Source organism: Amblyomma americanum, chromosome 1 (assembly GCF_052857255.1).
Source record: "Amblyomma americanum isolate KBUSLIRL-KWMA chromosome 1, ASM5285725v1, whole genome shotgun sequence".
Taxonomy (NCBI): domain Eukaryota; kingdom Metazoa; phylum Arthropoda; class Arachnida; order Ixodida; family Ixodidae; genus Amblyomma; species Amblyomma americanum.
Window position 1 is genome coordinate 90,967,861 of NC_135497.1, and position 23,449 is coordinate 90,991,309.

The window sequence follows — 23,449 nt, forward strand, 5'->3', positions numbered from 1 at the left end:
CGACAGCACGCATGGAATGGGTTCTAGCTCCTCGTTCGTCGGGCTGCTGCGAGCCAAGTTACACAACGAGGCCGTGCACTGCGTCGCAATTTGCGTCGCGAGAACGACTAATCGGACACAGTCGCGTGAGGAGAGCTCGGGCTGGTTTTGTGAGATTACCACACTCAGCCGCTCTGAGGTCTCCTTCTACGTCTGCGCCTGCCCTCCTCCTGGTTCGTGACGAGTGGTGAAGGTCGCTCGGATATTATCGGCCAATGCACCTCACGCGACTGTGCCCGCTTCGTCGCGGGTCAGGCGTGTGGCAATATACGGGTGTCTTGCTTCGCTCCCTTTCTGCCTCTCCTTCTCGGCCCCTCCCATTCCCTGTGCCTGTAGTGAGCAGGTGCTTGAGCAGCCTTTCATCGAGTGTCTTGAAACCATGCTGGGCATGCACCGCGACGGAGCAAATGAGCCGTGCGCGCAGCGCGAGGGTCTCCCACTCGAACCCTATATATGCCTGCTTAGCTGAGATCCCGCTCGGTTGCACAACGTGATGACTTTGACGAGTCCCAGGAGACACCCTGAATCGCCTCCTGGTGGAAGCTTCGCTCTCGATGTCGAGACCGGAGCGGCTAATGAGCCTCGCGTCGTTGTAGGGAGGTCCGAGCTCGGAACGGTGCCTTTAGCCGCCCGCCTACCTGCTCAAAATAGACAGGTAAGGGGGCGCTGAAAAAGAAAAACACAAACGGAATGACGTGCTTGGCTGAGCGTCCTGCTTGACCACGACAGCGCGTCGCGATAGGCGTGGTGTGTGGAGAGGTGGGTGGCAAATGCGGAAGCCAGCGGCGGTTGGTCTTGAAGAGGGGAGATTGGTCGCTCCGACGTCGCAAGATATGAAGGGGATGACCTAATACTTCTGGATAAACAGGCTGCGTATCTTTCGCTTGCACAGATGAGATGGAAAAGCCGGCGATTACAGACCCTGCTGCTGCCCAAACGGCACGCCTCGATCGCCTGAAGCTGCGACAGAATTTCTGGTTAAATTTTTTTTTTTGTCGTCTGTTCACGCTGTCTTCAATTCTGTTTGAGTAGCCTGGTGCTGAAGGGTATTCAGAAGAACGATCGTGTGCGTGATAAAGAGATGATGAGGATGCATTACGCTCTCTCGGGCATTAGCCTGGCTTACAAGAAGACAGAACTGTTCTCTCGAAAGAGCTTATCGTTTTCCAACAAGAAAGGGTTCACATTCAAGGAGTCATATCGTGCACCACCGTACACAGTTGGCGCAGAACCTACCTTTGTATGATATTCTCAAGGCGCAGTCACTGACAGGCCATTTCTCTGCACTCGCAACGTGCCTGCGTCCGCGGCCCAAGTCAACGTCCAGGATATCAATAGTGTAAAAGAGTGAGCCACTGGAACAATGGGTAAGCAACGCGCAGTGTGCAGAATGTGGCAGTCTTCTGGTCTGAAAACATTTCAATAAGATTGCTTGTGTTTTTGTCCTGCGGGCGAAAAAAGAGCGCAACCTGGTTGTTTATATATTCCAGACTCTTGCAGAGCGTTTACAGGGTGTTTCCCCTAAGACGTTACACAATTTTTAATAATAGGTGTTTGGATTAGAAGACCGTTTTTTTTTTTCGGCATAGCATGGTCAGCGGTGCAATACATCAGAATTCAGCTAAGACGTGCTAGCTAGCAGCCTGCTGAACTAATATTGAATAGTTAACTTTTTAACTATTACTGTATAGGCACCTTAATTATCGAGAGGCGTGTACCCCACCGTAAGTATTATCCATATCAGTTTTTAGAATTTCGAAAACGCTGTTACCCTCGGCGCTGTGGCCCAACAAATTCTGCCTACATCGCGCCAAGATACATAATACATACGCTTTCGAGAAGCTTCCAGGCAAAGCAACTTCTCCAGTGCTCGTAACTCGTAGAAATAGCCAAAATTTGTTGGTCCACATCGCTGAGAGTAACCGCATTCGAAATTCAAAAACTGATATTGATATTACTCACGGTGGGCTGTACGCCTTTCAAAATAATGAACCAAACAGTAGTAGTTAAAAATTTACCTGTTGAACATTGGTTAACCAGCCTGCTAGTTAGCAGGTCTTAGCTGTATTCTGACGTACTTCACTGCTGATAATGTTAGGCAGAAAAAAGCGCTTTTCTAACTCAAAAAGCATATTTTTAAAAATTGTCGGAGGTCTGAGGTGAAACACCCTGTATATTGGAAACTATATACTGCGATGACTATATATCTGCTGATCATTTTAATTAACGTTTATTGATTTTTATTCTACAAACTGTGAGAGAAACGTTGGTGCGGTCTATGCAGGTGGGTTGTACATTAAGGCTAACATTACGTACGTGCTAGAGCTCAATCATTAGACGATTGATTAGCTGTAGTTTATCGATCAGTTTTTAATTTAAGTTATAAACGAACGCGAAACAAAAATGGCGCCAACCAATTTTTTGGCTGGCGTTCTTTTCTAACTTATTCTTTTTCTGTTGAGTGTTTTCTTTCGGATCACCATTTTTAGTTTAAATTTTAGAGGGAAAGATTATATTGCGATACTGAAGGCTGACAACACCGAAGGTGTGCCTATTTTAGATTTTCCTAATCGTCAATATGGTTCGAAATCTAGACCGTCAAAAATACGCATTTGAAAACTTACTGAGTTGGCTTTCCCGCACTGCGTATTTATTAAATGGCGTCGCTGCACTCCGTGTCGTCACCAAAGTTCGCTTCTTCTACATCATCAAATGTATCAACGGTGTCTGTATTTAATGCATAACAAATCCGAGCGACATTATTTTAAAAATATGCAATGCGGGAAAGCCAACTCAACGCTCTTTCAAGTGCGTATTTTTGACCTAGGTATTTCGAACCACATTGCCGATTAATAAAATTTAAAAACAGAGCTCGCCTTCGATATTGACGACGTTCAATATCGTGATATAATCTTGCCCCCTAAGATCATAAATAAAAAGTTAATTAGTTAAGTTTAGTTAACTATTCGCCTCATTATTGACCCGTATGTACCTAGTGTCCGCCTACCTGTCCAATCCGAGTGCAAAAATAACAACGACATATCTCTCGCAGTTTTTGAAATACAAATTTGTAAATGTTAAAAAAAACCATCCTGCATATGTACACGGAATATTTCCACGGGTGATTTCAAACACCGGATTTGTTTGTTCAGTCGATCGATCCTGCCAAGCGATTTATTCACCTCATTTGATGCGACAGCAGCAGTCCGCATTGCATTATCAAAGGACAGCCCGAACCGCAGCGCTTTCAATACGAAAGCCCTCGGCCTGCTTCTGTACGCCTCTTTTTTTCTTTATTCATTTAATTCTTTATTTTCTTTGTTTTTTCTTTTCCTTTTTTCTTTATAGCGTTTCGATCACCCATGTGGCGCCGCATAGGTTTGCTTTCTCCATTCGATTTGCAAGGAGTTCTTTCAGTGCTACACAAACCGTGTGCCAGCTATGCCTTCGCTGAAGAAGGCTTTATTTCTCCTCGCCGACTTCTGGCACTATATAACAGAAAAAAATAAACCCAGTGAAGAAGCTCGTCACGGCTCATCATGTCTGGAGCGCAAGGCGTTGATTTTTTTTTTCAGTAGCTTGCAAATGTTTCCATTTGACCGTTAAAGACTGGCTTTTCTTTTCCTTCCACTTCTTTTTCTGTGTTTTTTTTTAAATTCTACTGCACGACCGAAACCTGAAATTGTTTGTGGAACAAGGTGAGTGAAACTGCGTACTTAGAAAAACGGCGAGTCTGAGAGTGCGCGTGGGAAAATCGCTGCTACTCGTATTACGGGCTGCGTACGCAAGCAGTTTCTGCAACTAGAGCTGCGCCCTTTGCGCAGCTTGAGCAGGTAGCCAGGAAATGTGACGCGGCTTTTGTAGACAGGAGCCTTCCTGTTCCGACTGAACGAGGCATTGTTACGGTACTGTACGGATCATTTTCTTTAAAAAAATGACGATTTTTGCTTTCGCTTTGTCCCTCGTTCAGTTTTTTTTCTTCTTTTTTGTCCGTGTAGCATTTTACCTCCGTTTTGAAACCACCCAGGTAGTCCCGTTCACTCGTGCATTTTGTAGACTAGCTTAAGGGGCTTGCGGTATTTGCTGCGTATCCTTCCTTTTTCTTTGTGGCGTTGGTAGAATAATGCATTGCAGCGCATCGGTTCTCCTTTTCTGCCTTGTGTTTTCTTCTTTCCTGGCTTGTCTCAAACGACGCAGTTACGGTGTCCATCCAGAGTGAGAGAGCAACCGCGCCTTTCCTATGCTCTTAACCACCTCGTCCTGCCGCTGTGTGGTGTGAATTGCCATGACTGCTTCAGTGCAAACACCGACGCCTGAAAACCGTCCTTGTCCTTTATTTTCCCTATCATCCAGTCTAACGGGTGGGAATCCACCCCACTATGAAATTTGCACACTTTGTAATATTAATAAATAAAAAAAAGAGCTGGCCAGATTGAGAACAAACATGTGCGACAAAAGGCCATAAAACCTGCAAAAGGAAGGATTGTTGGGCCAGTTGGTTCATGATTCAAGACTGAAAACGGCGCGAAAAACGGGACAAGATAGACGGGACAAGCATGTGACAACATGCAAATGCACTCCCCAGTTCAACAAATACAAAGTGCTGCGCACGTACGCAAGCCAACAAAAACGAGAACTGTACGAAGCTTTGGTCATCCACACGAGAGGTGACAAGTGCTTGAGCGTGCCGTCTATTCGCTTATCGAGAAAAGAGATAGCCTTTTTAGATATTGACCTGCAATAGTATCAATCTTATATCATGGTGTTCTTTTAGTTTATTTTATGTGTACTTCCTGTATTTATTGCTCTTTCGCATGAAATACACTCAGTCGTAAGTTCGGTGCTGTGTGTGTTGCTTCTCTGTATCTTGTCCCGTTTTTCGCGCCATTTTCAGTCTTGAACCATAAAACCTGCTCCGCTCATGAAAAAAAGAGCAAAAAATTGTGCTCCCATACGCTCTATGCGGACGAAAAAAAACTTCCCAACTTTCGCCCTGTCAGGCTTATCGCGGGCGCACTATTTCGCCCGTCCTCGACTGGACGATGAGTGGGACACGGCGAGGACAACGTCGGGCGGCCAGGTCGTGCGAATTAAGCCTCCCGGGGCGATCGCGATTGAATGAAGCATACCGCCGACAATTCGTCCCCAGCAGCGCGAAAGACCCCCTGTCTTTCTCTCTTCCTCTCAACGCACACGCGCGGAAAAGAGCCGGCGATACAACGGCGACCACCGCCGTCAATTATAAATTAGTCGCCCGAGGATTCGCAGCTCGCGCGAACGTTCTTTAAGCGGTGCGCCGCTGGCCGTCGCCCCTTTTTGTGCGGATGGATTAGAGGGGCTCGCGAAATCACTCGTGCGGGACTAAATCCGCTCAGAGACAGCGGCTCGATGGACCGGCGCTGGGCGCGTGCTCTGCTCAGCCACCCCCCGAGGTGTGCGCTTTGCTGCCGTTGATGACTGCCTCAACTGGAATTGCTCCGCCGTAGTCGGTGAGCGAGATCCCGTCATTTTTGTAAGGGCCCCATTCGTGTCGAATGTAAACACAGTCTGCCGCGCGCGGTTCAGGGGGAAAACGACGATAAGGGATAACTCCGCAGAAGAGGGGCATGCGCGGGAGCTGGCTCAGCGCGATTATTGGAGGGGCTCCCGCGTGAAGATAAAACCGCAGCTGCGCCTGTTTGCAACGCCAGTTCGCGAGAAGCGATCCTAATCAAACACAGCGCGGCGTTGTCGGTACTCTGGAGGAACGCGGCAAGTTGGCTGACGTGTCTTGTTCCACAGAGAGGCGCGCTCTGTGTTAAATGGCGTCGAGCAGGTATATCGCGGAGCTCGCTTATCTTTCACCTCATACAGCTCCGCGGGTCCCATCTTGTGGTGGTGACGATAAACGGTGATTAGTTTGCGCAGCACTTTGTGAAGGGTAGGACGCTACTCCTGTTGTTCGCTCGAGGACAACCTTGCAAAGGACATAAGCACGCTCTTGTGCTTTGTGAACTGAGTACGCGCTTCGTAGAATACGGCTTGCGTCACCACTGCGTACAGCACTCGATTAGCGCACTGCCATGCACACAAGCGGCCACATCAACGTGTTTTTTCTAGAACAGTGAGTAGGGACCGCGGAAGGCTTTGTGAGAGACGGATTGATTAAGAAAACGCAAGAGGGCCTGCCGTGTATGGCAGGCACATTTGCCGAACTTGCCCACAAGTGATTGTCATCGGCGTGGAAATTGGAAGGACGGCCTTTACGCCAACTATCCACATAATGAACTCAAGGAAATGATCAAGATCTCTAAATGCAGCATCAGTGTTGAAGAGCGTGTTGACAGTATCGGCCGACATATCCCAGCATGCCTAAATGTGTATAGTCGCGATCGAGGATCGCTTTCAGCTAATATTGTAATTTGCGTACAAGTATGCGAAGACAGACCCCTTGCTCGTTCATCTTAATACGGCTTCTTTTGCATGGGCCACTCTAATTTTTCATATCGACAAAAACGGCAGTGCTTACGGCACCAGTGTCATCAAATGTCAGCCCTGTTCACATCAACTTTTTCGCAGCGTGCGTACATGATGCACGATTGCAGTTCCGTGTAATACAAGCTACAGGCAACACTATTTACTTCAATGCCGAACGTGACTGCCTTTACCTGATGAGGTCTGGCGAATGCAATGTGCGAGCAGGTCGGGCGCGTGTCTCATCTGCTTGCCGAGACGTACTACGGCGCTGGCAGCAGCCCTTCGAGCCCGACACCAATTTGGCGCACCTCGGAGGTTTCCAGGACCCCGTAATTAATGATGCAGGTCTCCGGTTCAGCGGGGTTCATTAATAATGAAAATTTGTGCGACTTCTTTGTAGACGCGGCCGGCAGTAAAGGGTCCGGTTCCGCTCCATCCGGATCTTATGACCGCGTAAAACTTTTATAGTCCCGTCGGTGCAACTTTTCTTGGCCCGCGTGAACGCCCGGCGCCGCGGTGACATGTGCGTCGGGCGCCGCCAGCTTTGTCACGCCCACCGGCTTCGCGTCGCGTCCGGCCAGGCCGTAAATCCTCGTTGGCGGTGACCTCTCCTCGCGGTGCCGTCCGTTCGCCGAAGCGTTTCTGCCGTTTGCGGGTCGGCGACGAGGCTCGCCGGCTCCTGCGGTCACGGTGTTCCCCCAGCCGGGACGGTGACGGAACGATGGCTATTCGGTGCGAGAAATAGTGCAGTAGGACTTTATTTGCACACCGAACGCTGTCTGCATTAGCTCAGACCTGGCGCTTTACGTTTCCTCACTGACTGACCGATTGATTGATTGATTGATTCATTCATTGATTGATTGATTGATTGATTGATTGATTGATTGATTGATTGATTGATTGATTGATTTGGCTAGCCACTCAGTTTAACTATACGAGAGTAATAAACGGATACTAGGATCTTATAGTACGCAGTTTGCAAATGTGGTGATTACTCGTCAACCTCGGTCTGTATTCTGGACCTTGCAGCTGTTATTCTGGAAGGAGAGGAACAGAAGAGGAAGAAAAATCAAGGGGAAGTCGGCAATGTCGAACGCAACGTTTACAGCGCAGGTGGACGCGACGGATGTAGGTCAACCCGCTCACTTTGTAGCCGCATGCTAAGCCACCAGGGCTATGAGTTGCCGCTCTGACGACGCCATTTGAGGAGGGAATGGTAGGGATCGATGGCGATGAGTTGTCAGGGTCAGATTAAGGTACCTACTGTTCCTGCAATGGCTGTTGAACTGCCGCATGGACGCCGAGATCAGGTTATTCGAACCTTTTTGGTCTGCAAGCAGAAAAAGAGGCGTCCTCATATCCTCGAATAAAGTGGTTGGCTGCTCGACCACTCTAGGCAAGTACAGTTCAGTCTGTACATTTGATTTCAGCGTCCACATTACGCAGCATTGTTTTTCTTTTTTTTCATGCATAGGCCCATAAAGAATATTTCGCCCGGCAGCCTCGTCCATTTCTTCAAGTGTTGCGTTTATACACCCCGGCGCCTAAACTTCGTGCCGGAGCCTGCTCTCAAAAGTACGCCTCAGTTATGAGGCCTTCCCGCGAAGATTCGATGTCCACACCGCTGATAACCCCACCACCCACGTAAATTTAGTCCGGTAAACAGTTTTTCCCCACTCAGGTTCGGCAGCTTGCCGGATCATCCGAGCGTGAAGTTTCGGCCAAGCGGAGAGTGCCTCTAATTAAGGCACGCTACCACGCAAGAAACACCATCACAGCGGAGTTAATTAGCTACCGATTGTGCGGCGATGGCCGGCCTTCACGCGGCGAGTTTGTCCGGCGCTGAGCCGCCGTCGCCACGGCCGCCGCCCAAGGAGCGTTACCGGCGCTGAGCGGACGGCCCTCTCGGTCGTACGTGTATCGCTAATCCCTTTCGTCCTGACGCACCAGGTCACCACCCTTTTGTGTTGTCCAGGAACTAGCCGCCCCCCCCCCCCCCCCCCCACCCCCCCCCCCACCCCTTCTGTTTTAGACCTGCACGCTTGTCGCGACCTCTCGCGGGAAAGTTCCGACATTGTTCTAGTGGTCAGTTTCGAAAATGCGCATATTTGACGTCTGCGTTGTGTGCGTAAACTTGGGCGAATTACCTTTGTGTTTTTGCTTTTCTCTTAGTGTTTTCCCTTTTTTCTTTGACAAAGTCCCTGTTCATAGGGACATTTTCTTTTTTCTTTTTTTGCTGCAATATGTAATGACTGGCAAAGCGACACCAAAGCAGGAGCAGGTCAAAATTGTATGCTTTTATTGTATGCTCCTCTCTACCGCAACGCACCGTCGTTATGTGAGACTGTCATGGAAAACATGTTCTTCTTTTTTATTATTCTGCGCCTATCCGCCTGCCACAGTGCGCGCTAACAAAGGATACACTGGCGTTAAGCGCGCTGACAGGAACTCAAGTGACATTATAACGCGTACAGGCGCCCACAGAAGCTTCCGAAACACGGAAGCCGCGATTATAACAAAGCTCCATTTCCTCGGTGTATGGGCCCGCGGCCCTGACATTGAGGATTGCCGTGCGCTGGTCGAGCAGGGAAGTGCACAGTGCGCCCTTCGTTTCCTGCATAGCTTGCTTAGCCTGCCGAACAGACATTTTCAGGGTTTTTATCTTTCGAAAGCTTTTTGTGGGCAGTCGTACACGTACAGTGTATGCAATATTTCAGGAGGGCCCGTTACTTGCTTTTACAAATAAGATTTTTGAGATAAAAAGTAGGCTCTGCGCCATAGCAATAACAGTGTTGGCAGACGTCAGAAAAAAGGTGAATCATGACCATAGTAAGCCGGTTAAAAGTAAATTCGAATTATTAACTTTTTAACTACTACAGATATGCACCTGTTTGCAATTAGAGACATGCAGCTGATCATTAGTAACAGCCATATCAGTTTTTAGAATTTCTAGAGCGCTGTTACCCTAGACGCTGCGGCTCTACAAGTTCTGGCAATTTCATTCGAAAGCCACGCTCCCGCGTTGACAGCAACGCCACGCCCACCAGTGAACGTCGCTCCGTGGCGCACATACCACGTGACATTCTCGTCCCCGCCTAGGCAGGAACAGTGAGCGTTCAGTGAGCATCGCACCGCGAGCGACGCGGCCGAGACAGAGAAGGTGGCGTGTGCGCCACGGAGTGATGCGATTTAATGGACGTCGCTGTGTGCAACTGCCGGCGTTATTTTCGAGTTGCGCAAGAAATTGTCAAAATTAGTTGCGCCACAGCACCAAGGGTAACCGCGTTTTCGAAATTCTGGAAATATGTGTGGTCCGCTACAAATCCCGAATTGCAACCAGGTGCCCATCTGTAACAGTTAAAAAGTATAGCTATTAGAATTTTATTAACCAGCTTGTTTTCCGACGTCCGCCAACACTGGTATTACTTTCAATGTATACATTTCTCTGCATTTGTGGGTAACTGTGTGGCGCTCAACGTGACAGAATTAATGACCATGGCATGAAGACCAACACGTGTACGCAACGAGCGCAGTTCTATTTGAGAGGGGGAAAAAAAAGCGCTGGCCTAAGCGAGGAAGGTTAAATGGTTTGTGTTGTCGAGTATGAGCGTTCACGGTGACGTTGCGACTCTATCGCCAGTCAAAGGATCGCCGAGAGCTCTGTCCGGGCGTGCAGGGCCTCAGTCAGCTTTCGTGAATGCACCGCACACGCCACGCGATAACGCGATAGTTTTCGCAGCGCATGAAAGGAAGCGTGCCCCTTTCAGACACTGTGGAAATTGACTGCGCTAACAAGACTTTCCTGTAACTTCAGGCAACTCTGTTCCAGCCTATAAAAGATGGCCAGTGTTACCTTGACGATGCTCTTATCGGTAAAATTAATGACGGCTGAATGTTTCTTTCTAGGAACAGTTACTAGCGCCAGGAGGGGGGGGGGGGGGATAAGACGGTGACCCAGCTGCGCTCATCGCCTGTCAACGAGGCACCGGGGTTATGCATTTTATATAAAGGTGCTGCAGCGCTTTTGACAGCACTCCACACGCTACGCAGTCCCGCGACGCATTTGGGCTGCTCGTAAGACGTGAGCTTCTCATGCGCAGTAGAAACTGCACGCGGTACTCTGGGCTTATTTTATTCTGTTCTACGAGAATACAAGTGAATACTGAAGCGCTGGCAGACGACGCACGAAGGGAGGACGAGACACACAGCGCGCGTCCTCCCTCCGTCCGTCCTCTGCCAGCGTTTCAGTATTCACAATGTCAAACCAACTCGCCCAGCAACACACCTTGCTCAAGAATATAAGCGTATTTTTGTCGTCCAAGTCGACACCTAAACCCGGTAAACAGATGTACCGATGCAAACAAGCAGCAGCTACCAGATTCCTAATTTAGTCGCGCTCACAAATGTTTAACGATGGAAACATGCTGTGTTTGCGTCATTTAGAAAGGCCCCAGAAAGCAGTGCATGCCATTTCGAATGGTAAACCAGCCCGTAACTTCACAAACTGCGCTTTAAAGGGACACTGAGGAGAAATTGAAGTTGGCTTGTATCGATAGAATAGCAGCTGCTGATCACAAAAACGCCACTCTTACTGAAAACAAAGCTCTTGTAATGTAGAAAATAGCAAGAACCAAAATACAGGTGTCGCCGCCACAGGCCAATCTCGCAAGTACAAGCGTGATGACTTCCTAGGACAAGAGGCGCCACCTTGAAGGAATTTTCCTTACTTCATGGAAGCCACGAATCTCTGAGGCTGGCAAAGGAAGGTTGCGCACCGCACCGCTAGCCGTCAGAAATCACGGAGTCTGCGTTTACGTCACGTATCACGTCACTCCGTTTTGTGACGTCATAAGAGTTCTCCGTGTCGTCATAAGAGTTCTCGAGATTGAATCAGAGCAGCGCAAAAAACTTTCTCAACTTAGAATCCAAATTTCTTTGAAATAAATGCATCTTTCGCGCCCGGACAAGCGGCAACAAAGCCATGAAATGCCGAACTATCGGATTTTGATAACAAAAAAAATGATAGAGTTCTCCTCAGTGTCCCTTTAAATTGTGATGATTTTTTTTAATTTATAGGGGGTGCTGGTACAGGTTTAGATATCGTAGCTTACATTAATGCAGATAGATTCTGTGCTCCAGTTGTCTCTTTTTCCGTCTGCAAGACAAATGAAGTGCGACTTGTTACGGCTGCCATTCATGTTGGTTTTCGTTTAGCTGTATGCAGATGGAATTAGCTCACCCTCGCGTTCGGTCAATGCTAATTTAGCACACCACGGCATACAAGCCTGTTTTTTCTCCAAATATTCATTTATATTTTGTTATATTTGCGCCAGTTTTGTCCTCTCGTATGCAATTTTTTTCTTCCCCAGTGTTTACTCCAGCTCTTCAAGGGTAACCATAGCGCTATCGAGGCTTCATATTATACAAGCTCTACACAATGACGTATGAGCTAACGTGTACATAAAAATTTATTGGGCCGGAGTGCACTACACATTGCAAAGCGATGCTGGTGATAAATGCTTGCAGCGTATTAACGCCAAGCTAAACTGGAAACTTCAAACTGAGCATATAAACCGCAGGAAACGGAAGGACCTTCGGTCACATAGCTGTGTTTTGAATGTACCCACGATTATGAAAAAGAGAAAAAAAATAAACAAGCTTTGCAGGGGTATATTGCTTTCAACTTGTGTTGGAGAAGCGTCAAATGGCATGTTCTTTTGAACCACTAGCGGCACAGGCACTTCATAGCCCCAAAGTTCTCGCTCAAAATGCAGGCTGTGGTACTTTTTCTACTGGCTGACCTTTCTCATCTAACAATGCAAACCTCGGTAAAAGAGAAAAAAAAATCTCAAAACTCGTTCTCATTTTCTGTGCAGATATTAGATCTGCCGGCTTTCTATATATATTATTCGCGCTGCCTGATAATATACCGTCATCCAAAAACAGTACAAAGGACATGCCATCTATGGACAGAGGCCTAAATGAGCCCTCTCCTATATTGAAAAATCTTTGGTATGAGTGCATAGAGTGCTGTGAGGCAGCACCGCGGGTGAGCAAACAAAGTTAAAAAAAAATTGTCATTAAGGCACGTCGTAGTCTATACGCTCATCCCATATCGAGTAAAAAAAAGCACCCTTTGTTCCTTGAGACCATCAGCTCTACCTCGATGCCGAGGCTAACAACCCGAACTGGTCGCATGCGAACTATTGGATAGGCCTTTGATGAGTTTGCACGTTCGCGATTTTTATTTAGTTGAGAGTAAGTTTTCAATTCGCTTCTAAACGGGGGCCCCATAACATAGGACACAGGCTGAAGCGCAGCTTCACGCAATACGTGCGTAATACGTCGTTGAAGTCGGTGTAGACAAAAAGTAACGAAGCAATTCCGCTGGAGTCTTGTACCCATGCGTAGCTCGGCTGTTTAGAGACGTTTTCCGCTAGTTGTGCCGGTAGTGCTGTCTCCAGCACTCTGCCGATTTCGTCCCGCGATCTTTAACGCTTATGCTTTGCACTTACTGTTCGCTATAGCTAGGAACCGCTAAAGAATAGGACCTCGAACAAAGCAAGGTCACGCGAAAACGTTGCCGCCGCGATCTGCAGAGGGCTCACGCCCATACCGAACCTTCGCAAGCAAAGATTTCCCGACGTTAGGCGCAAAGGAACCGAAACGGGTCTGCGTTAGGAATACCTCCCTTCGCTCACTTTTTCTCCATCAGAGTGGTCTGGGGAATTAAAACAATAAAAAGGTAAAGAAATAATGAAGCGTTCGCAGGCAGCACTACGCCGAAAGAATCGGGGTCAACTCGTTTAGAACTCCTGTTGGGGGCACCTACGGCTTCTTTTGTCGGATGCAGCCAGCAGAGGGAGCACGTGTGAGAGAGGGAAAACGCTGCAGGCACGGAAGGGATGGAGGGTAGAGAGGGCTAGGGAAACGTCGGCAAGCGCAGCCATTGGCGGCCCGAGCGGGGTTCTCATTGAAGAAAATCGTGTTTGCCCCTTTTGTATTAATTGTTCTTTTCTGGCTTACTTTTTCCGGAGCCCCCAGTATATATATATATATATATATATATATATATATATATATATATATATATATATATATATATATATATATATATATATATATATATATATATATATATATATATATATATATATATATATATATATATATATATATATATATATATATATATATATATATATATATATATATATATATATATATATATATATATATATATATATATATATACACACCAGGCGCTTTCAGAGACTGCACCTTTGGCGGCGCGTTTCCGGGCGACCTCTCCTGAGGCAATAGGCACTCCCTTTCTGTCTCTCGCACCCCAGTCTGAGGCCTTGCCGCCACTTGTGTGTTTTTGCCAGGCACAAACGTTGCTGCAGACTAATGGTCATCTCGTGTCTCGCTTCCATTTGTTTATTTAGCGGCGCTTACTTCGGGTTTGCTATGGCTTTCCTCTCCCCTTCCTTTCCGCTTCCTTCCCCCCGCTGGTGACGCGGGCTGGTTGCTAGCGAAGGTCTGGAGCAGTCATCACGGCAGAGGCGACTCCCGAACTCTGCCCCCTGGTTTGGCCACCGGAACTCGGATCTCTTAGTATTCAAAGCTGTTCGCGCGCTCTGTCTATCTATATCCGTTTTTTTTTTCAAGTAAAAACAAGTACCGTCCAAGAGGAACACATCTGAATACGCTGCCATGAAATAACTTTTCTGTTGGTATACTCTAGTTTAACCGCCTTGTATCCAGCGAGAGGGGACTCAGTTTCGATTGCAGCATTCCGTTCGCAATCCACACGTTCCAGTTGAGTTTTGCTGGGCAGTTGATTATAAGACTGCGCGAATGTAATAGTAGTAGTTGTTTATTCAGAATAATAATAAAAAGGAAGAAAGAAGTTTATTGCTAGCCCCGGCATCTGCCATCGATACTGAAGCACCTGAGCTGGCGCAGCGGCAATAGAGGGATAGCAGGCAGACTGGAGAAATGGAATGAAAGAGGTGAGGGGCAACCAGAAAGAATAGGGGGGGGGGGGGGGGGGGGGGAGAGGTACCATATACAAGTGTTGTATTTACATATGTTTTGATCGGGCGCGTGGTATGTCGCGAATGTCGGAAATTTTCGAATAGCCAATCGGTTATCCTCTTATTCGATTCGTCGAACGAATCAAATAGTGCGTGCTTAAAATTAGTCAGAACGTATAGAATATGTTCTCAAGTTTTAGAATGCGCTGCAGTGGTGGCTATATAGTGGTTTGTGCATCCGCCTCGCATGCGAGAGCTGCGGGGCTCGATCGATCCCCAGTGCCGCCGGATACCCACAGGTGGCACAGTAGGCACAGGCTTCCCCTGGCCTGGTACTCGGCTTCTCTTGGGTGAAATTCTTGGAAAACGGGCCTTTTACCCCACCTTGTGTAAGGAAAAATACCCTGTGCCATGGTGTTTTTTGGCCACAACAGCCCTTGCACCATGAAAATTCAACGTCATCATCGTCATGAAGTTTTCGGATACTTTCCGAATAGCTGGCACGAAACCCGACAAGGCATGACGTAGTTTTATTCAAAGACTGTTTCAAAACCAGGGCCCAATCCAACTCCGCACAGCGTGCTGCCGCGATCGGTCTTCACGGGATGGATGGTTAAGCGCCGCGGCGCGGTACATTCCTGTGGCGTCGTTCATAAATGTCCGGACCCCGTATAGTATCTGTTACGGGTCCAATTGCACTTATTTTTGGAAATGTGGCGGAGGGTTTGAAGGATGCTTCACTCCCGCCACCGGTTGGCCCGGTATTGCACTACCTCCGGGATCGGCCTTGTCTTTAGCGCGTCTTTACTATCCTGTCTTTCTATCCCATCTTTCAACTCTCCTGCTATCTGCACGTGGTAGCGATTGTGGCTCGTCTTGAGCCAGTGAGCAGGCCTGTGCACTTTCATTTTCTTTCTTCCTGGCAACAATCTATCTATCTATCGTTCATATGTACAATGATCATGGAGGCCTCCAAGATATGGCCACGCGGAAGGGCTCAGGTTCAGGACGTGCGGAAAGACTGCTTTGATGCTTTGATCTCTGAGGCCATAGCCGATCATAAGCAGCTCTCGACCGTCTCATTTACTGAAATGTTGATCTAGATTATTCACTGTCATCATCACTGGTAAAAAGTAATTTTCCTATATACGTATCACAAAGAAGGTCCTAGTGTTAATATACTAACTTCGTGTTGCATACTCTCCAGTGAAGATAACTGCTCCGTCTTTTGACAGCTATAGCTATAACCCCATAAGCTGTAGCGCCGCCAATAGCACTTCGCTCTTTCGCGCGATCATTCAATTTTGCACAGAAATTGGCACAAGCAGCGAATACTTGTAAAAATGTTCGAATAGTAATAGATTAGGTTTTGGAAATGTGCTATTCGGACACCCCTGCAGTTGAAGCAAAAAGGAAAAAAAACGCGAAGAGGGGGCGGTCAGTTCTGGGGCGGTGACGTATAATGGCTCCTTCTTTGCCGCCGTTTGGGTCGCTTCATTTCGTGCTTTATACCCAGTAACTTGTTTTTGTTTTATCAGATAATTTTATATGGTGAGTTTTACATTTATAGCTGTATGGTCTGCAATCTCGGATGTTTCGCGTCTGCTGTCTGGGAGCCAAACCACAGCGCGTCCTAGCGGTCGCCGCAGGAACAACACGGCCAGTAGAGATTGATGGGCACCAGCTGCACTGCCGTTAATGACACGTGCAGGTAGAGCAAGTACAGTAAAAACACTAGAGAAGATAACAGATCTCGCACGCGTCGCAGCCACCGGACGCATCGGAGCGACAACAGTACACATGCAACCCGCCGCGGTGGCTCAGTGGTTAGGGCGCTCGACTACTGATCCGGAGTTCCCGGGTTCAAACCCGGCCGCGGCGGCTGCGTTTTTATGGAGGAAAAACGCTAAGGCGCTCGTGTGCTGTGCGATGTCAGTGCACGTTAAAGATCCCCAGGTGGTCGAAATTATTCCGGAGCCCTCCACTACGGCGCCTATTACTTCCTTTCTTCTTTCACTCCCTCCTTTATCCCTTTCCTTACGGCGCGGTTCGGGTGTTCAACGATATATGAGACAGATACTGCGCCATTTCCTTTCCCCCCAAAAAAACCAATTGTTATTATTAACCGTTCCCGAACTCCGTAGCGCTACAGAAGCGGAAGATTTCGAAAATACTGTCCTCTATAATGCGCAATAATACACAAGTACCTGCGGGCAGACGGTGCAGATATTCCGTTCTCATCTGCTTCTGAACGTTGATGCACAATATGACTGAAATTTTCTTTGCCAATTATGCTAGCCCATAAGTTAATTTACCATGGGAATAACGGATGTGCGACCGCAGAGAGATATACTATCGCGAATGGCGCTTGTGCTACAAATCATGAGCTGGCGACATCCATATCCATTTCGAACCCGGCAGCTTGAAGGCGAGGAATGCAGAAACCGTGAATAAAAATTTTCTTTAATCAAAACAGGCATCCCGCGTGCACACATGCATAGTGACTCTCTTAGGACGCCGCCGCGCCGTAGGGTGAAGTGATTCAACAGGATACAGGTTACCTTTTAGTTACTCTCAACGAAGGTTTTGCACCAGTTGAAAAAGTGAGAAAAAAGGAGTTCCCGCAGCTCTCGTTGCAGAACATCCGACGTATCACTTACGGGTTCCCTAAATTGCTTTGCTTACTAAGTTGTTTTCATTTAGTGAACGCCGCCTACTGGTGCAAAACCTTGCTTCGCCATGCTATCATTAATAAGCAATGCGAACACGGTCCGCTCAATATCAAGTTCACCTTAGAGATGAGTGATTAGATCGTTGAAAGTTATCTTGAAGGTCACAGTATTAGGGATAGCTGCGGCAAACTGAAGCAGGAAATCAAGAAACAACACAAGCTATACAGAGCTACCCGCTGCGGTGGCTCAGTGCGTTAGGGCGCTCGGCTACTGATCCGGAGTTCCCGGGTTTGAACCCGACCGCGGCGGCTGCGTGTTTATGGAGGAAAAACGCTAAGGCGCCCGTGTGCTGTGCGATGTCAGTGCACGTTAAAGATCCCCAGGTGGTCGAAATTAATCCGGAGCCCTCCACTACGGCACCTCTTTCTTCCTTTCTTCTTTCACTCCCTCCTTTATCCCTTCCCTTACGGCGCGGTTCAGGTGTCCAACGATATATGAGACAGAAACTGCGCGATTTCCTTTCCACAAAAACCAATTATTATTATTATTATTATTATTATACAGAGCTATGATTTCAAGCCTGCACTGTTTCTTTACCAGGAATTAGATCGTACGTTTGATGAATCAGTGGCTCACATGGTATTAATCGTTTGAAAAGCGCACCTGCTCAGGCGATTTAATAGTAATGAAAATGAAATATCATTACTAAAGCTCTGGGAGCTAGTTTTTCCGGCCAAAAATGACAAGCGGCTGGTAATCCCACGAAAATTTTAACATGTGGTGCGCCGAGGTTACTAGAAAAATGTGAAAAGCGCAAATTTAAAATTTGATTATAAACGGATTAGGAATGCTTGTGTTATGTTACTGCCGCACCAGATATTAACAGTACTTTCAATAGGTAGAACAAGTTCTTCTAATCTGGTTTCTGATGTACTGAGAAAAAAACAATCAAAATTAATAGAAGCAGTGACTCAGGAGATTACTGATATTAGTGAAATTTGTTTCAAGTGTACTTTAACTAGCACATGTGCCATTTTTCGGCTTCTGCCCTCAAACATATTTGTAATAGTTGTGATAAAAACATTGGCCGTCAAGAAAAGGTTAAACCAGTTTGGACAGGCTAGTAGCCCACCTAAATGAAAACCTACGTGACATAAAAAGCAGTACTGAATTTCAAAAATACGGAATCACGCACTGGTGTCGAATCCTAATTGGAAGTTCTGTTATCTCAACGTGCAAGAGCAAACAAAACACATTTTCATTTTAATATCACCAGTTACTTTTCGTTGAGGACATATTGGAACATGACTCGCACCACGCAGAATTAATAATAATCAGGAGTGTCGGCAGTTGAATAAAAGAGCAACCACTGATATAATCACAATGTAATTACCGCGCTGATATTACTCGAACAGAATTAGCCCTGCCTTTTACAAAGGCCTAAAATCTATAGAGTACGCTTTTGGACAATTTCTAATATAAGAAGCGATCTTTCCGCATCAGAAAGCTCCCCATGGTTTCGAAAATCCGTTCGTTGGGATGGAAATTTCTGAAAGCGCAACTTAGTTCTCAGAAATGATTCCGAATAGATATGTCGTTTTCAGCCAGTGCTATTGAATGTTCCTGTATAGAGCGGATGGATGACGTTCAGGAGCAAACCTATTTCCCCAAAATATCATGTTCATTTGTGGCATAGTGTCACTATAGCACTGGCACAGCCTGGAAGCGAGAGGCGCAGGCGGCAGCAAATCTAATCGTCCTATTTCAAGTGAAATCGAGATACTCGAATATTTATGTCCAGATTTGCTATCTCGCAGGAGTGCTCTCAGCAAGGTAATAAACAAATTCATTTCGTTTTAAGGTTGCAGCTCCAGTAGCATCATAATTCCTCTAAAAAGTAACCTAGGATAATGGAAAAATTTGATGCCATTAGAATTTACAAGTTTGAAATATCAAAGCTCGTAAAAAGTTACCAAGCTAAAGGGAAGCAAAAATTATGATCACACTGCAGTTTACGCAGCTTAGTTGCAACAAAAGCAGGTATATTGTCATTTGTAGTGTGGCATCCACTCTTCAACCAGGCTACCAAAAAAGCTAATGCTTAAAGCCTACGCTTAACAATGTGGAGCTTTGGGATGAAGTCACAAGTCTGCAGCGACCGCCGCACAGAATTCCTTCGTGACAAAAAGTAGCCTTCCTTTAAAGCTTTTCTTATTACCTAAACAAAAAGCTAACCAGCAGACGACACTTTAAGTCAACAAAATTTGGATGTCTGTGGCTTGTTTCACAGTCAAACATCAAAAATCTGATTTCGTTTACTGTTGCGGTTGGTCAGTGGAGTAAGTTGTGTCCTGCTGTAGTTGGTATTGCATTCTGACAAAGAGACTAAGCTCTCGTAATGTTTTTTTTTCCTTTATCCTGGATTTCGCGCTTACGCTCTTTGTAAAAAAAAAATAGTAACATACGGTTTGCGAATATGCGAAATTTTCGAATAGCGAATCGGATATCCTCCTGTTCGATTCACTGAACGAATCAAATTGTGCATCTTCTAAATTTTTCGGAACTATTCGAGTGTTTTAAATTATTCGAATATTTTCCAAATAATTTGTGCTCTTTCAGCCACCGCCAGTTAACTTTCCATGTCGTGATCATCCTTACAAATAAACGCATTAACTGCCAGTCATCTCATTATGCATATTCTTTTTTACCGCGCACAATAACTGAGTTGAACGCTTTATCACCAGACATTGCCACTGAATCTGACCTAAATAAGTTCCAACACCTTATTCATTCATGTTTCAGCAACTAAAAAGTAATTTTTATGCCTATTTTTTTATTAATATTCGCGATTTATATTTCTTTTATTTTAGTGCATTATTATAACCTGTAACCAATGCCTTGTGCCCCCCCCCCCCCAATGTTATACCATCGAATGAGGGCCTTTGGGGTTGTTTTGAATAAATAAATAAATAAATAAACACCTTAGGCTTCTTCGATGAAAGTTCCGAAAACAACTCCCATTCCTGCGCTACACAGCATGCTCCCATATTCGCTCTACGCGGGCAGGAATGTTCAGCGCCTATACGTGGTTCACTGATGTGGAAGCGTTCATAATGATCATACATTGCCTCCGTGGTTCAGCCAGGTTTAACTAACCAGTCCGAACGGCCGATCTCTGAGGCCCGCGGGTTCTCTGTTCACGGCCTTCTCATCTACTGAGATACGCTAGTTTATTCGCTATGGTGAGCAGAAACGAAATTATGTGTTCATCTGCATCCGCATCACATGGCGGACGCAGATTTAAATTGTTACTGAGGACAACCTTCTATAATTTTTTGTTTCTAAGCAGAAATCGATTCATACTTCTTTGTGCCTATGTTTATGTTTCCCCGTCTTTAAAAGACGCGTTTGTTGCTGAGGAAGTTGGATTTAAATATGAAACATGTTTTTTTTTCCCCGCCTGTAGATTCAAAATCGCGACTTCAGTGCCGAGAAAGAACTCCGTGATCATCGTTTGGAAGCGAATGGGTGTGCAGCCTAGCCTCAAAGATCCGTCAGAGGAGACTCTCTTGACAATCCGCAGTTTGCTTGTGCGAACGAACGGTGGTGACGTTACCGATATTTCGTTTTTCGACCGTTTCTATCTCATAAAAACTCCATTCTCATTGTTAGCAGCGTATTCTCTATCAGAACTCGGTAATCTATTTATATTAGTCAACTACTCCACAGTGTCTCTTTATTGTAATGACTCCGTCTGCGCTTCTTCGCCTATAGTGAAATTCACTGAGGCGTCTTTTGGCAGCTGTAGTTATAACTTTATGAATTATATCACTACATACCGCAGCGCCGCCGCTAGCACATCGCTGTTTTCGCTCGTATACGCTGAAGCCGAATCGAATATTCGTACGAACATTGGATTCGCATTCGGTTCGATTCATTCATTTTTCGATTCGTATTCGACTTGATTTTAGACCGCACACTGCGCACATTTTGAAGCAATCTATTTGGTGTCAGTTACAAACAACGCCATTCGGTAAGAGAAAGGTAAGACCGATAGTTGCCTCAAATAGCGTCAGTATTAATATCACGGCATGCAGTCACCTTTTTTCGGGGATTGTGATGGCATCGAAGACAGTATATCAAACACAGAGTATTATTTATGTGCACACGTGAACAGCGTAAATTCGCTCATGCATTCAAAAAATTAGTGCAACTTTCAGACTCGCATAGAAAAGCAAGAGGTTTGTCTAGGAGAAGGTGAAAGTCAAAAAAAGCAAAAATTCCTGAGACAGTGACGCCCGCTAGTGGCCTGCCTAACTATGAGAAAAGCTGCCGAGAAAGTTCACAGTCGCAGAAAATGCGTCAAGGAATTTTCTTTTTGGCACCTCACTGATCCAGAGAAAAACAAAAAGGCGAGTTCCTTGCGTAGTGAACGCACTTTCGATGTTTATGCTGAATTTTTTCTTGGACCTATTTTTATCGCTTTTTAGCGGCAATCGTGATTCGAGCTCCTCAAGCTCGCGCTCCTACTTTTAAACGTATAACGGAGCAACTCGTTTCGGTAGCGTCTAAGAAAAATCACGTTTAAAGTGGAAGTGCAATTCGCCCTCGACGTTTCTTACTGCTCCCAGAGCTATGGCGCAGCTTGCGTTATCCTATTACGGACTGAAGACAGAGCTAAAAAAGATAAAAATAAAGCAAATAAAAGACGTGGCAAGCACGATAGAAGCAGCCGCATCGTTGACCGGACATACCCACCGGTTTGCCGCTCTTAGATTTCTCTTGTGGGAATCGATTGTGCGCCTGATGAAATTCTGAGAGAGCGCCTTTCGCGCACAGCGGCCCACTGGAGCGCTTCTTTTTTGCCCGCGGTGGAATGAGTGTATAGTGACGGCCACTCCAAAACTCATTTCGCTTGTGGCTTTCGAAAGCCCCGGCGCCGAGTAATGACTGTGTGCCGTTGTAGTGAAAAAAAAAATGGGGGGGAAAGCTGCTTAGCTGCTTCTAAGCCTTCTCGGGTATTGTTCAATGCGCACCTTTGTGCTCTCGCTAATCTCGGTTATGTAAGTTGTTTATTTCCCCGCTCAGAGCTATGGCGCCGGTGGCCTTTGGATTTTCGTTTACCGTTGTCCCTCGCATTGAGGACGCAGAGCAAATTATTTATTGTCAGTGCAATCCATTATGAAACCAAGTTTCGCTCCAAAGCGTGCGGTGTTGTTTGGCGCTCCACTGCTTTTGTAAGTACTCGGTCGGCGAATAACCAACGGCCGTCGAACCGAGCGCGTTGTCTTCGTTTTTTCTCGTGCGCCTTTGACGTCAGTGTCGTTACGGCTCCGCGATTCCGGCGTCTTTCCATCGACGCGTTAGGCTCTGTATGCGCGTTGCGAAAAGCTCCATTCTCGGTTGGGCTTTTATCTCACAATCATGCGCGGCGGGACGAACTAAACGGCGTGTTAACAAGGAGCCTGGCGACCAGCGCATGCCTCCTGGCTACTCGGTTTAACCACTCGTGTTATCGTTTCGACTTTCTTCTTCTTGTCTGCTAAGATCTGCTGCTTCCCGGGAATTTGTGTTGATGCGGGCTGGCGTGCAATGGGGGAGATAAGACAGATTATACATGTAGCTTGAGGCAAGCTCTTCTTTTTCGCAGCTTAGTTCAGTAAGAAGGCTCATAGTTTCAGGGCTATGCGCGCTCACGAAGGGGGGAAAAAGTGTTTTGCTGGCTGCGGCACTGCGCCGTACTCTCTGAAAGACACCTGTATTTTTAGAAGCTCTCTTAAGGTGCGCTTCGAGAGACTGCAGCGATAAAGATGAGTGCTATGCGAGGGAAAAAAAAAATCCTCCTTTCGCATCGCCCTCGGCTTTCTTTGTTTTGTCGCCGGGTCCCTGATTTTCCGCGCGCAGCCTCGCGGATTTCTCCTCCACCCTCGGGCTCTTCACATCTTGCGCGCGGCTTCGTTCCTCCGGATACCGGGCTGCTTGAGAGGGCTTTCGCCTCGCTGTTAGCTCTTGCCGCGATGGGATGGTGGCGGTTCGACGCTGGAAGAATAAAGCTGCTCTTCCCGCGCACTGACCACGTACGTAGCTGCGTGGTCGATTGTGCGCGCTCCGGTAGGCTCGAGCTCCGCGGCAAAGTTTACATTAATTAGGACACGCGTGAGTTGGGACGGGCCCACCCCGGCTGAGTGCACGGCCAGTTCATTTTTGCTCTCTTCTGGTCAGGAACAGCGAAGTCATGGCCAG

At 46.7% G+C, this 23,449-nt stretch overlaps 1 protein-coding gene, 1 non-coding gene and 1 pseudogene across 5 annotated transcripts in view; all 3 read left to right on the plus strand.

The window, feature by feature from the left end:
- Nucleotides 1-23,449, plus strand: part of LOC144113214 (dual specificity calcium/calmodulin-dependent 3',5'-cyclic nucleotide phosphodiesterase 1A-like) — a 533,169-nt gene that overhangs the window by 238,140 nt on the left and 271,580 nt on the right. The gene's annotated exons all lie outside the window — the stretch shown is intronic.
- Nucleotides 15,187-15,329, plus strand: LOC144116659 (U2 spliceosomal RNA; annotated as a pseudogene).
- Nucleotides 16,344-16,415, plus strand: TRNAS-ACU (transfer RNA serine (anticodon ACU)). The gene has a single exon. It is a non-coding gene; the product is annotated as a tRNA-Ser (tRNA).